A 14,862-nucleotide genomic window follows, 5' to 3' on the forward strand; every position below is an offset into this window, starting at 1 on the left:
CGCTCCCCAGCTTAGCGCTGCTCGCTTCCTCGGCTGCTGCCGGGGGAGGAGGAGGCGCTCGGGATTCTACAGCATCCCCCACTAAAAACAAACCCACGGCCACGGGGCTGTTCGGGTGGGTTTTGTCCCCCTGGAGTGTCTCGTTCCTTCCGCTGCCCCTTTGCGCAGAGGGAAAAACCTCGAGCACTTCTAGCGGCGGCTGCGGGGGGCTCAGCTCGCACAAAGGGGTGCCAGACAGACAGACAGACAGACCATCTGCAGCGGGGAGCGCTCCGAGCTCAGCCCGGCCCGCGGCGGCAGCTCCCGCAGCCCGGGGACAGCGCCCGGCCCGGCCCGGGCAGGGACAGCGCAGCTGGAAACAGCTGGGACTGGGACAGCACAGCTGGAAACAGCTGGGACAGGGACAGGGACAGCGCCCGGCCCGGCCTGGACAGGGACAGCGCAGGTGGAAACAGCCGGGACAAGGACAGCACAGCTGGAAACAGCTGGGACAGGGACAACGCCTGGCCCGGGCAGGACAGCTGGAAACAGCAGGGACAGGGACAGCACCCGGCCTGGGCAGGGACAGGGAAACAGCTGGAAACAGCTGGAAACAGCTGGGACAGGCACAGCACAGCTGGAAACAGCTGGGACAGGGACAGTGCCGAGCATGGCCCGGGCAGGGGCAGCACAGCTGGAAACAGCTGGGATGGGCTCCAGCTGGAGGGGGACTGGGAATGGGGCAGGGAATGGGGCAGGGAATGGGATTCCAGCTGGGATGGGACAGGGCATGGGCCAGGGCTGGGATGGCAGCTGGAAAAGGGACAGGGAATGGGCCAGGGCTGTCCCTCAGCCTGGGGGTGGCTGTGCCACCAGAGCTGGGATGAGCCTCCATCCCTGGGATCTCTGCTGGTTTGGACTCAGCCCCTCCAGCCCCGTGCCAAGGGGCTCCTGGGCACAGCCTGGAGTCGCCAGGGCCAGCACAGCACCTGCAGGGACCTTGTGGAGAGGAGAGCATGGAACAGGCCCTGCCAGCTGCTGCACGCCCCAGCCCCTGACCAGTGGGAGGGACAGAACCACACAGCCCCAGAACTGCTCAGGCTGGAATTCTGAGACCATTCCAACCATCCCCAGCACTGCCAGGGCCACCACTGCCCCTGTCCCCAGGGGTCACATCCACAGGGCTGGGAAATCCCCCCAGGGGTGGGCACTCCAGCCCTGCCCTGGGCACTCCCAATTCCTGACCCCCCTTTCCATGAGGAAATTCCTGCTGGTGCCCACCCTGAGCCTCCCCTCTCCTCCTGCCCCTGTTCCCTGGCAGCAGATCCCAGCTCCCAGCTGGTTCCAACCTTTCAGGGGCTGTGCAGGGCCAGAAATTCCCCTGGGCTCCTTTTCCCAGGAGGAGGAACAGCCCCAGCAGGAGAGCTGGGCTGATGGCCACCACCCTGAGCCCTGCCACCAGCACAGGGACAGCTCAGCTGGGTGCCACAGACACCTGGGCAGTCCCCTGTCCCCCTGAGCTGTCCCTTGTCCCCTGTGCAGAGCCCCTGTCCCCCTGAGCTGTCCCCTGTCCCCTGTGCCTGCAGAGCCCCTGCCCCCCTGAGCTGTCCGCTGTCCCCTGTCCCCTGTGCAGAGCCCCTGCCCCCTGGGCTGTCCCCTGTCCCCTGTCCCTGGCAGAGCCAAGCCCTGTCTCCTGTCGGTGCCAGCAGGGCTGGGAGCAGCCCAGGAGCCCACGGGTGACACACAGAGCCCAGCAGGGCAGTGCCAGCAGCGCCAGCCCTCCTGCCACAGCCTCTGCAGGGCCAGGCCTGCACCGGGCTCTGGGGACACCCGAGATGGGCTGGGCTCAGGGGACAGCCTGGCGTCACCCTGGGACTGCCACCCTGGGCTCAGGGGACAGCCTGGTGTCACCAGCCAGGATTGTCACCCTGGGATTGTCACCCTGGGACTGTCACCCTGGGACTGCCACCCTGGGACTGCCACCCTGGGCTCACACTGGGATTGGGGACAGCCTGGCGTCACCCCGGGACTGTCACTGTGGCATTTGGGCAGGATCTCTGTGTGCCCTGAGCTCTGGGGTCCCACCTCCAGCCCAGCCATGGCTCGGGGGGTGTGTCCCACCCCAGGGGGTGTGTCCAACCCCAGGTGGGTGTGTCCAACCCCAGGGGGTGTGTCCAACCCCAGGTGGGTGTGTCCAACCCTAGGTGGGGGTGTCAAACCCAAGAGGGTGTGTCCAACCCCAGGTGGGTGTGTCCCACCCAAGGGGGGTGTGTCCAACCCCAGGGGGTGTGTCCAACTCCAAGAGGGTGTGCCCAACCCACGGGGGTGTGCCCAACCCAAGGGGGTGTGCCCAACCCAAGGGGGTGTGTCCCACCCCAGGGGGTGTGTCCCACCCAAGAGGGGTGTGCCCCACCCCAGGGACCCGTGACCAGCAGCAGCACAGATGTGGCTGGGGGATGCACTGGTGGGGTGCAGCTGTGCAGGTGCAGCTGTGCAGGTGCAGCTGTGCAGGTGCAGCTGTGGCCCAGCCCAGGCTGGGCTCTGTCCCTGGGCTCCCCAGGATGACACAGACACCAGACTCGACTCCAGCTGGCCCCATTGTATTGGCTCCACAGTGACAGACAAGAGGAGCCAGAAACTTTTTGTTCGAGTGGAGCCAGCAGCTGTGACACTGAATAAACACAGACAGGCAATCTGCTGAGTAAGAAGGTATGGTTCATATAAATAACATACATCTAGTCCTGCTTCCATCTCAGCCCCAAATATGGGAATGCAAGATGCTCTGCAGCTCGGGGCTCCCAACAATGAGACTCAGCAAAGGCACAGAGGCAGCCCCGGAGCTCTCCTGGCTTCTGATCTCGCTGGGAATTCTCCTCAGCCCTCCCTCCTTCCACAGAGTGCCAGCAGCCTCCTGGCACACGGGGCAGTCCCTGGTCAGAACAGCGGCTGCCCCACAGACCTTCCCCACTGCACAGCAGGGGAGGGAATCACTGCCACCATCTGTCCCTCCCGGGTCCCCAGGCCAGGCCCTGCCCCACGGACCTTCCCCACTGCACAGCAGGGGAGGGAATCACTGCCACCATCTGTCCCTCCCGGGTCCCCAGGCCAGGCCCTGCCCCACAGACCTTCCCCACTGCACAGCAGGTGACAGAATCACTGCCACCATCTGTCCCTCCCGGGTCCCCTGGCCAGGCCCTGCCCCACGACCTTCCCCGCTGCACAGCTGGGGAAGGAATCACTGCCACCATCTGTCCCTCCCGGGTCCCCAGGCCAGGCCCTGCAGCCCCCAGGGGCAGCCTGGGGACAGCACTGGTGACCTGCAGGACACTGGGAGGTCCCTCTGAGGGCAGCAGTTTGAAATGTGCAGCTGCCAGGAGATGGTTCCGTGGCAGAGGCACTGGGGGGTGAGGGAGCCACCAAAGGTCCTCCCCAGAGGGGCTGCAGCACTGCCACCACTGCCACCACTGCCACCTCACTGCCACCACTGCCACCACTGCTGGCACTGCCACCACTGCCACCTCACTGCCACCACTGCCACCACTGCCACCTCACTGCCACCTCACTGCCACCTCACTGCCACCTCACTGCCACCACTGCCACCTCACTGCCAGCATTGCCACCACTGCTGGCACTGCCACCTCACTGCCACCTCACTGCCACCACTGCTGGCACGGCCACCTCACTGCCACCACCGCCACCACTGCCACCACTGCTGGCACGGCCACCTCACTGCCACCACCGCCACCACTGCCACCACTGCTGGCACTGCCACCACTGCCACCACTGCCACCTCACTGCCACCACTGCTGGCACTGCCACCACTGCCACCACTGCCACCTCACTGCCACCACTGCCACCACTGCCACCTCACTGCCACCACTGCTGGCACTGCCAGCATTGCCACCACTGCTGGCACTGCCACCTCACTGCCACCACCGCCACCACTGCCACCTCACTGCCACCACTGCCACCTCACTGTCACCACTGCTGGCACTGCCACCACTGCCGGCACTGCCACCTCACTGCCACCTCACTGCCACCACTGCCACCACTGCTGGCACTGCCACCACTGCCACCACTGCTGGCACAGCCACCTCACTGCCACCTCACTGCCACCACTGCCACCTCACTGCCACCACTGCCACCTCACTGCCAGCACTGCCAGCACAGCCACCACTGCCACCACTGCTGGCACTGCCACCACTGCCACCTCACTGCCACCACTGCTGGCACTGTCACCACTGCCACCACTGCCACCACTGCCAGCACTGCCACCTCACTGTCAGCACTGCTGGCACTGCCACCACTGCCACCTCACTGCCAGCACTGCCACCTCATTGCCACTGCTGTCACCCCACTGCCACCTCACTGCCACCTCACTGCCACCACTGCCACCTCACTGCCACCTCACTGCCACCTCACTGCCACCCCACTGCCACCCCACTGCCACCTCACTGCCACCACTGCCACCTCACTGCCACCACTGTCACCCCACTGTCACCTCACTGCCACCTCACTGCCAGCCCTGCCAGGGCCGTGCTGCAGCCCCCGTGCCCTCTCTGTGCCCAGTGCCACAGATGAGTGTCCCCAGCAGACAAAAGCCCAGCCACAGCAGGACCTGGGCCACCGCCAGGACTGTCCCTGCAGGGCCTGTGGAGCACGAGGAGGTTTCCAGCTGTGCTCAGAACCTGCTCTCCAGAGCAATGAATGCCAAGGGAGAGTGGCACCGCTGTCCCCAGCACCCCCAGCCCTCCCTCCCTGCCCACAGCACAGCCACAGCAGGGTGACACTGTGGAGCACACAGCCACCAACAACAGGATTCAAATAAGCAGTTCTAAAAATAAAAATAAAAGCAATTAAAAACAAAAATATTTTTTAAATTCAGTATCACCCCGTTCTCCATGGGGCTCCCCTCCCATCAGACCCTCGCTTATCTCCTCCTTTCCCCTCCAAGGCAAGCAGGGATTTGTTTGTTCCCTGGGCCTGGGAGAGGCAGCCACGCTCCCTGCACAGCCTGGGGCTCAGCAAACCCCTCCTGGCCTTCACCTGCCCCCTCAGCTCCCAAGGAAAGCAGAACAGCTTGCAGTTCTACATCTGCACACCCCAGTTATTGCCAACACACGGAGCAGAGCCAGCAGGAGGCAGATTCTGTGCCCCAGGAGTCGCCCAGGTGAGGGTTCTGCCAAGAGGCTTCTCAGGAAAAGGGAATTTCCGGGGCCATCAGGAGGGTCAGGTTTCCTGAGGCATCCCTGCCATGGAATCCACACCCCAGAGGAAATGTCAGAGGGCATTTCCCTCCCTGCAGTGCCCCAGGCCATTCCTGAAGCTCAGCCCTGCCCAGAGATGGACACCAGAGCTCCCTGCTCTGTGGGGTTCACTCTGGGACCCAAAACTGCTCAGTTTTCACCCAGGATAAAACTGGGCCACTCAGACTTGGCTCTTTTTATCCCCTGGGTTTCCCCTTCCTGAAAGAACCTCCCCAAGATGCAGTTACAGCAGCTGATCCCTCTGAACCCACAGCCCCCAACCTCCCCAAAACCCAGGAAGGTTGGAACAGTGCCCAGGGGAAGGTGGAGAAAGGTGTGGCTGAGCCAGGGGTCAGAGCAGGAGCTGAGCTCAGCCTGGAGCCCAAACTCCTCTGCACCCCTGGAGAGGCAGCAGCAGGAAAATCCCCCCAGGAGCAGCAGAGATTCAGCCTTAAAACGTGCTGGGAAGGGAATGGAGCCCCAGGAGGGGCTGAGGGAGCTGGGAAGGGGCTGGAGAATCCCTGAGGGAGCTGGGCAGGGGCTGGAGAATCCCTGAGGGAGCTGGGCAGGAGCTGGAGAATCCCTGAGGGAGCTGGGCAGGGGCTGGAGAATCCCTGAGGGAGCTGGGCAGGGGCTGGAGAATCCCTGAGGGAGCTGGGCAGGAGCTGGAGAATCCCTGAGGGAGCTGGGCAGGGGCTGGAGAATCCCTGAGGGAGCTGGGCAGGGGCTGGAGAATCCCTGAGGGAGCTGGGCAGGGGCTCAGCCTGGAGCAGAGGAGGCTCAGGGGACCTTGTGGCTCTGCACAGCTCCTGCCAGGAGGGGACAGCCGGGGGGGTCGGGCTCTGCTCCAGGGAACAGGGACAGGAGGTTCAGGGTGGGCACTGGGGAAAAAGATCCAATAAAAAGGGAAAAGCAGCTGTCCTTCACTGAAATGCCAAAGTCTCCTGGCCAAAGGGCAGAGCTCCAGAGCAGGAGCAGAACTGCTCCTTCCCCAGGGCTCCCCTCCACCCTCAGCCATTGTCTGGTGGAAGCAGAGAGCTGCAGTGAGGCTGGACAGCACCAGATGGAAGAGAAGGGGCAGGATCCCCAAATCCTGCTACAAACAGGGCAAGGAGTGAGGGAAAACCACAGGCAGGAGCTGAGGAAGAAGCACGGGCAGGATCTGAGGAGAAAGCCCCTGCAGAGCTGCACCCCTCCCCACCCCGCTCACTCCCCCGTGGAATGCACATTTGCTCTCTCACCCCCCCACCTGCATTTCTGCCAGGAAAACCTGCAGGAGCTTTCCTCCTGAGAGGACAAGACCAGTGCCAATCGTGCCAGAAGCCAGCTGGGGTGGCAGAGGGAGCTGGGCTGAGGTTCCCTGGTGCCAGCTGTGACAGCACTCCCTCCCTGGGGCAATCCATCCCTGACCCGAGGGACACAGCCCCGCTGCCAGCACGGGGCACAGCCTCTGCTGCTGGCAGGGGAGATGGGATGGCCCCCCAGGTGTCTGAGAGCCCTGCCCAGAGCAGAGGGCAGACATTACCTCGGTCACAAAGAGAGTGCGGGGGTCGATGATGTCCAGGAAGTGCCTGAATCTGCCATAAAAGGAGCTCTGCAAAACAGGAGACAAAACCCATCACGTCCAGTGAGACACTGCCTGTCAGGGGTTATTTCCTCTGCAGAATGAAGCGTCAACTGAACATAAATGATATTTATTTTTATAATATTTGAGGAGGTTTCTGCTGGTTTTTTGCTTTTGGAAACCCAAAGCATGCCAGGATTTCCTGGATCCTTCCCTCTGCTCCCAGCAAAAGCCTCTCCAGGCTCTTTCCAGCTTTGCCACCCCTACACAAGCAGAGCCAGCCTGGATTTTTCTCAAGGTGCCACAAAGAACCAGCCCGGACAGGCCAGGGCTCCACCCTGGGCACCTGCAGAGGCAGGGCCAGTCTGCAGGGAGGGGAGAGGATGTGAGAAACAGCAGGGGAAGGTCGTGGGCAGCTCCAGGGGAAAGGGGAAAACACCACTCAGTATTTAGACAGTGCAAATAAAACCATCCGTGGGGTTTGCACCAGCCCATGAGATACTGAGGGACTGGGAGCCCTTGGGACACACCTGGGAACCTCCTCACTCCCACCCCAGCTGGATTCCAGGACCCTGGGGCAGGAGAATTCCAGACCCCCAGGCCAAGGGGACACAGGGCAGCCCAGTGCCCTCTCCTCATGACCCAGAGCCCCTGGGGACGTGGATCATGGCCAGGGACATCAGGAGCTCTGGGATCCTGGGAATTCTCCATCCTCCCCTCCTGCAGGGCTGGGCTGTGAACACAGGCCTGGAGTGGGGATGGAGCATGGGAATGGTGCTCAATCACTGCTGGCTCCTCTTCCCAGAAGGGGCTGCTGCCCCTTCCCTGCTCCTCCAGGGATCCCCCCGGATTCCTGCAGGGATCCCTCTGCAAGGGCCCTGTCCAGGCACTGCTGAGCCCCAGTGCAGCATTCCTCCACCTTCTGCACCACAAAACCAAACCCAGAACCCCCCAGTGGAACAGAACAGCTCCACACGAGCCCAGGGGAAAAGCACAGCGGTTTTTAATTAGCATGGATCTAATTAAAGCTAATTCTGGGGCTTCTGAGTGCATTTGAGCTTGGCATTTGGCTGCCTCCCTTTCACTCTGGGTGTGGGACCCCTGGAGGTGGCAGCGCCCTCCCAGCAGTGCCAGGGGGGTGGGGGGTGAGCGACCCCTGCCTGAGCCAGCTCTGATCCAGCCCTGAGCCAGCCCTGAGCCAGCCCTGAGCCAGCCCTGAGCCAGCTCTGATCCAGCTCTGAGCCAGCCCTGATCCAGCCCTGAGCCAGCCCTGAGCCAGCTCTGAGTCAGCCCTGATCCAGCCCTGAGCCAGCCCTGATCCAGCTCTGATCCAGCCCTGATCCAGCTCTGATCCAGCTCTGATCCAGCCCTGATCCAGCCCTGATCCAGCTCTGATCCAGCTCTGAGCCAGCCCTGATCCAGCCCTGATCCAGCTCTGATCCAGCCCTGATCCAGCCCTGATCCAGCCCTGATCCAGCTCTGATCCAGCTCTGATCCAGCCCTGAGCCAGCCCTGAGCCAGCCCTGATCCAGCCCTGAGCCAGCCCTGAGCCAGCCCTGAGCCAGCTCTGATCCAGCTCTGAGCCAGCCCTGATCCAGCCCTGATCCAGCTCTGATCCAGCCCTGATCCAGCTCTGAGCCAGCCCTGATCCAGCTCTGATCCAGCCCTGAGCCAGCCCTGATCCAGCCCTGAGCCAGCCCTGATCCAGCCCTGATCCAGCCCTGAGCCAGCCCTGAGCCAGCCCTGATCCAGCCCTGAGCCAGCCCTGAGCCAGCTCTGATCCAGCTCTGATCCAGCCCTGAGCCAGCCCTGATCCAGCCCTGAGCCAGCCCTGATCCAGCCCTGATCCAGCCCTGATCCAGCCCTGAGCCAGCCCTGATCCAGCTCTGATCCAGCCCTGAGCCAGCCCTGATCCAGCCCTGAGCCAGCCCTGATCCAGCCCTGATCCAGCCCTGATCCAGCCCTGATCCAGCCCTGATCCAGCCCTGAGCCAGCCCTGATCCAGCTCTGATCCAGCCCTGATCCAGCCCTGAGCCAGCCCTGAGCCAGCCCAGCAGCAGTCCCGGCCCCTGCCCCTACCTCAGAGCCAGGGCAGCTGGAACTGCTGCTGGACTGACAGCTGGACTGCTGGGGAACAGCTGGAACTGCTGTTGGACAGCTGGAACTGCTGGGGAACAGCTGGGATTGCTGCTACACAGCTGGAATTACTGCTGAACTAACAGCTGGAATTACTGTTAAACACCTGGAATTGCTGCTAAACAGCTGGAACGGCTGCTAAACAGCTGGAATTATTGCTAGCCAGCTGGAATTGCTGCTAACCAGCTGGGGCTGCTGCTAAACTAACATCTGGAATTATTGCTAAACACTTGGGATTACTGCTGACCTGTTGGGATTGCTGCTGACCAGCTGGGATTGCTGCAAAACCCCTGGAACTATTGCTAACCAATAATGGATTTACTGGATTTACTGATAACACTGGGGATGGCTGCTGACCAGCTGGGATTGCTGATAAACAGCTGGAATTATTGCTAACCAGCTGGAATGGCTGCTGACCTGTTGGGATGGCTGCTGACCAGCTGGGATTGCTGTTAAACACTGGGGATTGCTGCTGACCAGCTGGGATTGCTGCTGACCAGCTGGGATTGCTGATAAACAGCTGGAATTATTGCTAACCAGCTGGAATGGCTGCTGACCTGTTGGGATGGCTGCTGACCAGCTGGGATTGCTGTTAAACACTTGGGATTGCTGCTGACCTGTTGGGATTGCTGCCTTCAGCACCAGCAGGATGTGGGGATTCTAAATTTGAGTGGCCTTGGCTTCCCCAGGCCTTTATCTCTGTGCCCCACTGAGAACAGCAACACCAATGGGATGAAATGGAACTGGGTGGAAATGAATGGGGTTAAATGGAAATGAACAGAAATGATTGGAATCAAACAGAAATGAAATGGAAATGAATGGAACATCAGGGATTTACACCCCCTGACCAAGGAGTGGGTGACAAGGGAGGGGGAGGAGAGCTCAGGCTCCAGGGGCAGCGTGGAAATGCCCTCTGGAATGACCAGCTCCCCTCCCCCAGCTGCCAGGTCCCAGGGCCAGGCTTGGGCTGGCACTGAGCCCCTGCCTGGCCAAGCCCAGCCCAGCCAGGCCCAGCTCCAGGCCAGGTCTGAGCAGCTCAGCCCAGCCTGGAGTTCTGCCAGTCCCACATTCCCTGCCCGTGGCTGGGGAGCTGAGAGAGCCCAACCCTGAAATCAGGGAAGGGTGGGGATGGAAGGGACCCTAAACCCCAGCCAGTGCCCCCATCCATGGCAGGGACACCTCCCCCTGCCCCAGGCCACTCCAGTGCCCATCCCTGGGCACTGCCAGGGCTCCAGGGCAGCCCCAGCAGGCTGGGAATGCTGTGCCAGGGCAGGAGGCAGTGAGGGATTTGTCTGCAGGTGCTGAACTTGCCCGTTCTGTGCTCAGAGAGCCCCAAGAGCGCCAGGGAGGCTGGGTCTGAGCAGGTCTGGGCAGCTCAGATCAGCCAGGGCCTCAGTGCCCCACACCCAGAGCACTCTGAGAGCCAGGCTCAGCCCAGGGCCAGGCTCAAACCAGAGCCAGGCTCAGCCCAGGGCCAGGCTCAGCCCAGGGCCAGGCTCAAACCAGAGCCAGGCTCAAACCAGAGCCAGGCTCAGCCCAGGGCCAGGCTCAAACCAGAGCCAGGCTCAAACCAGAGCCAGGCTCAGCCCAGGGCCAGGCTCAGCCCAGGGCCAGGCTCAGCCCAGGGCCAGGCTCAGCCCAGGGCCAGGCTCAGCCCAGGGCCAGGCTCAGCCCAGGGCCAGGCTCAGCCCAGGGCCAGGCTCAGCCCAGAGCCAGGCTCAGCCCAGGGCCAGGCTCAGCCCAGGGCCAGGCTCAGCCCAGAGCCAGGCTCAGCCCAGAGCCAGGCTCAAACCAGAGCCAGGCTCAGCCCAGGGCCAGGCTCAGCCCAGGGCCAGGCTCAGCCCAGAGCCAGGCTCAGCCCAGGGCCAGGCTCAAACCAGGGCCAGGCTCAAACCAGGGCCAGGCTCAAACCAGGGCCAGGCTCAGCCCAGGGCCAGGCTCAAACCAGAGCCAGGCTCAAACCAGAGCCAGGCTCAGCCCAGGGCCAGGCTCAGCCCAGGGCCAGGCTCAGCCCAGGGCCAGGCTCAGCCCAGGGCCAGGCTCAGCCCAGGGCCAGGCTCAGCCCAGGGCCAGGCTCAAACCAGAGCCAGGCTCAGCCCAGGGCCAGGCTCAGCCCAGGGCCAGGCTCAAACCAGGGCCAGGCTCAAACCAGAGCCAGGCTCAGCCCAGGGCCAGGCTCAGCCCAGGGCCAGGCTCAGCCCAGAGCCAGGCTCAGCCCAGGGCCAGGCTCAGCCCAGGGCCAGGCTCAAACCAGAGCCAGGCTCAGCCCAGGGCCAGGCTCAAACCAGAGCCAGGCTCAAACCAGAGCCAGGCTCAGCCCAGGGCCAGGCTCAGCCCAGAGCCACCAGGGCTCCGTGAGTTTCACTCAACCAGAGCCAGTCTCATCCCAGCCCTGCCTAACCCCTGGGCTGGGCTCATCCCAGCCCTGCCTAACCCCTGGGCCAGGCTCATCCCAGCCCTGCCTAACCCCTGGGCTGGGCTCATCCCAGCCCTGCCTAACCCCTGGGCCAGGCTCATCCCAGCCCTGCCTAACCCCTGGGCCAGGCTCATCCCAGCCCTGCCTAACCCCTGGGCTGGGCTCGTCCCAGCCCTGCCTAACCCCTGGGCTGGGCTCATCCCAGCCCTGCCTAACCCCTGGGCCAGGCTCATCCCAGCCCTGCCTAACCCCTGGGCTGGGCTCATCCCAGTCCTGCCTAACCCCTGGGCTGGGCTCATCCCAACCCTGCCTAACCCCTGGGCTGGGCTCATCCCAGCCCTGCCTAACCCCTGGGCCAGGCTCATCCCAGCCCTGCCTAACCCCTGGGCTGGGCTCATCCCAGCCCTGCCTAACCCCTGGGCTGGGCTCATCCCAGCCCTGCCTAACCCCTGGGCTGGGCTCATCCCAGTCCTGCCTAACCCCTGGGCTGGGCTCATCCCAGCCCTGCCTAACCCCTGGGCTGGGCTCATCCCAGCCCTGCCTAACCCCTGGGCCAGGCTCATCCCAGCCCTGCCTAACCCCTGGGCCGGGCTCATCCCAGCCCTGCCTAACCCCTGGGCTGGGCTCAGAGCTCCTGAGCTGAGTCTGACCTGGCTCTCCCCAGCAGCCAGGCCGGCTCCTGGAGCAGCTGGAGCAGTGAGCTGGAGCACAGTGACAATCACCAATTTCCGGGTGCATTTGGGCTATTTTGGGAGCCCTTCCCAGCAGGCTGCAGCACCAGGAGGGGCCTGGCAAGGACAATTCCTCCCAGCAGCCACGGGCGTGGCAGCAGGCTGGGATCTGGGCTCCAGCTCACCTCCCTGAGCAGGGAGACAGCTGCAGGTCTGGAGAAGGTGAGAGGCCGTGGCTGAGCTGGGGATCACCTGCAGGAGGAAAAGGATCCCAGGAGCCGTGCAGGGCATGCACAGCTGCACCACTTCAATCACTGCCTGCTTTTAAACTGGGTTCAATTAAGCCAGAGCAGAAAGCAGGCTTGGGTGGGGCTGAGCTCAAAACCAGGCTGATGTCAGCTTTAAAAGAATGAGGAGAGATTTAAGTTAACCTAAACAAAGTGGAGGCAACTGAAGCCACTGAGCAATGGGACTGTGACAAGGCTCAGCCAGGGCTGTGTCATCTGTGGGCTTTGGGCTAAACCTGGAACCCCTCTGATGGCTTCAACTTGGCTTTCCAAAGTCGAGGAGCCAGGATTCCAGTGGGAGAAGCTCCTGCACCAGGGGCAGGGCAGGGCTGGCACAGGAACCTGCCAGGAGCAGGAGCTGGGGGTTAAACCCAGAGCATGGGACAGAAACCAACAAATTCCCCTTTAAACCCAGTCCTGGGTGTGGGGTGGGAAAACACAACAGCACGGGGACATGGAGCTGCTGGAATAAATCCAGAGGGGGCTGGGAATGCTCCCCTGGAGAAGGGAAAACTCCAGGGAATCCTCAGAGTCCCTGGAGGGGCTCCAGGAGAGCTGGAGAGGGACTGGGGACAAGGGACAGAGGGACAGGAGCCAGGGAATGGCTGCCACTGGGAAAGGGGAGATTGGGCTGGGATCTGGGCAAGGAATTGCTGGCTGGGAGGGTGGGCAGGGGCTGGGCTGGAATTCCCAGAGCAGCTGGGGCTGCCCCTGGATCCCTGGCAGTGCCCAAGGCCAGGGTGGACACAGGGGCTTGGATCCACCTGGGACAGTGGGAGGTGTCCCTGCCATGGATGGGGTGGGATGAAGATGCTCTTTAAGGTCCCCTCCAACCCAAACCAGTCTGGGATTCTGGGATTTTGGGATTCTGGGTGCTTGGCAGAAAGATGAGGTCGTGAGGGGACCCCTCAGCTGGGGAAGGAGCTGGGGATCCTCACTGGGACACAGCTGGAGTTTGGGATTTCAGCTCCCCATCCTGCCCTGAACCAGGAGCAGGCTCTGGCAGCTCCAGCTGAGATCTCAGACACTGAACCACAGCAGGGCAGAGCCGAGGCAGGGGGTGGGGAAGGCACAGAACTCCTGGCAGGGCAGGTCTGGGGGTCCCTGATCCCCTGGGAACGAGCTGGGGCTCCTCCAGAACAAAGTCTGCAAGGAAACACCACGGGCAGGAGGGGGGAAATAAAGAACTGGAGGGGCTGGAGCTGGGATGGAGGGGCTGGAGCAGGGATGGAGGGGCTGGAGCTGGGATGGAGGGGCTGGGGCTGGGATGGAGGGGCTGGAGCTGGGATGGAGGGGCTGGGGCTGGGATGGAGGGGCTGGAGCTGGGATGGAGGGGCTGGAGCTGGGATGGAGGGGCTGGAGCTGGGATGGAGGGGCTGAGCTGGGATGGAGGGGCTGGGGCTGGGATGGAGGGGCTGGGGCTGGGATGGAGGGGCTGGAGCTGGGATGGAGGGGCTGGGGCTGGGATGGAGGGGCTGGGGCTGGGATGGAGGGGCTGGGGCTGGGATGGAGGGGCTGGAGCTGGGATGGAGGGGCTGGGGCAGGGATGGAGGGGCTGGGGCAGGGATGGAGGGGCTGGAGCTGGGATGGAGGGGCTGGAGCTGGGATGGAGGGGCTGGAGCTGGGATAGAGGGGCTGGAGCTGGGATGGAGGGGCTGGGGCTGGGATGGAGGGGCTGGAGCTGGGATGGAGGGGCTGGGGCTGGGATGGAGGGGCTGGAGCTGGGATGGAGAGCTGACCTCTCCATGGAGGATTTTGGGTCTGAGCTCTCCATGGAGGATTTTGAACCAGGGAGGGAAGGGCTGAGCTCTCCATGGAGGTGTTTGGGACAGGGATGGAAGGGCTGAGCTCTCCATGGAGGTGTTTGGGACAGGGATGGAAGGGCTGAGCTCTCCATGGAGCATTTTGAACCAGGGAGGAAAGGGCTGAGCTCTGCATGGAGGATTTTGAACCAGGGAGGGAGGGGCTGAGCTCTCCCAGGCCGTGCAGGGAGCAGTGGTGAGAGTGGTGCTGCATCCCAAACAGGGCAGAGCCAACCAGGATCCACAAACCCTGGGACCATCCCAGCCCCTCCTCCCTGAGTGAGCCCACAGTGCTGCTCCTGCCAGCCTGGGCAAGCAGGGATGTGGGATGGAGCCAGCAGGACAGCAGCACCTCAGCCCTGCCACAGCTCCCTGAGGCTGCCCAGGGCAGGGAAAAGCCCCCAGGGCAGGGAAAAGCCCCCAGGGCACCGAGGGGGCAGTTTGCCATGCTCAGAGAATTCCAAAGAATCCCCTCCCAGGGCACTCCCAGCAGAGGGGACCCTCACTCGGGGCCAGCAGCCAGGAGCAGCCTGGCCCAGCCCTGGAAGGTTCCTCAGGGCTGCCCCCAGTGCCAGCAGCTCCTGAATGAGCAGAACACAGCAGCTCTGCCAAGTCTGCCTGCCAGGGCTGTGCTGTCCAGGAGGGACAGGGAGCACCTCCTCCTCCTCCTCCTCCTCCTCATTAAAAACTGCCCAGCTGGAGCATCCCCCTGTTCCCAGGGGAGTCACCCCCTCCCTGGGGCTCGGAGATGTGCCCAGTGA

The sequence above is a fragment of the Haemorhous mexicanus genome, chromosome 4, assembly GCF_027477595.1.
Source record: "Haemorhous mexicanus isolate bHaeMex1 chromosome 4, bHaeMex1.pri, whole genome shotgun sequence".
NCBI lineage: Eukaryota > Metazoa > Chordata > Aves > Passeriformes > Fringillidae > Haemorhous > Haemorhous mexicanus.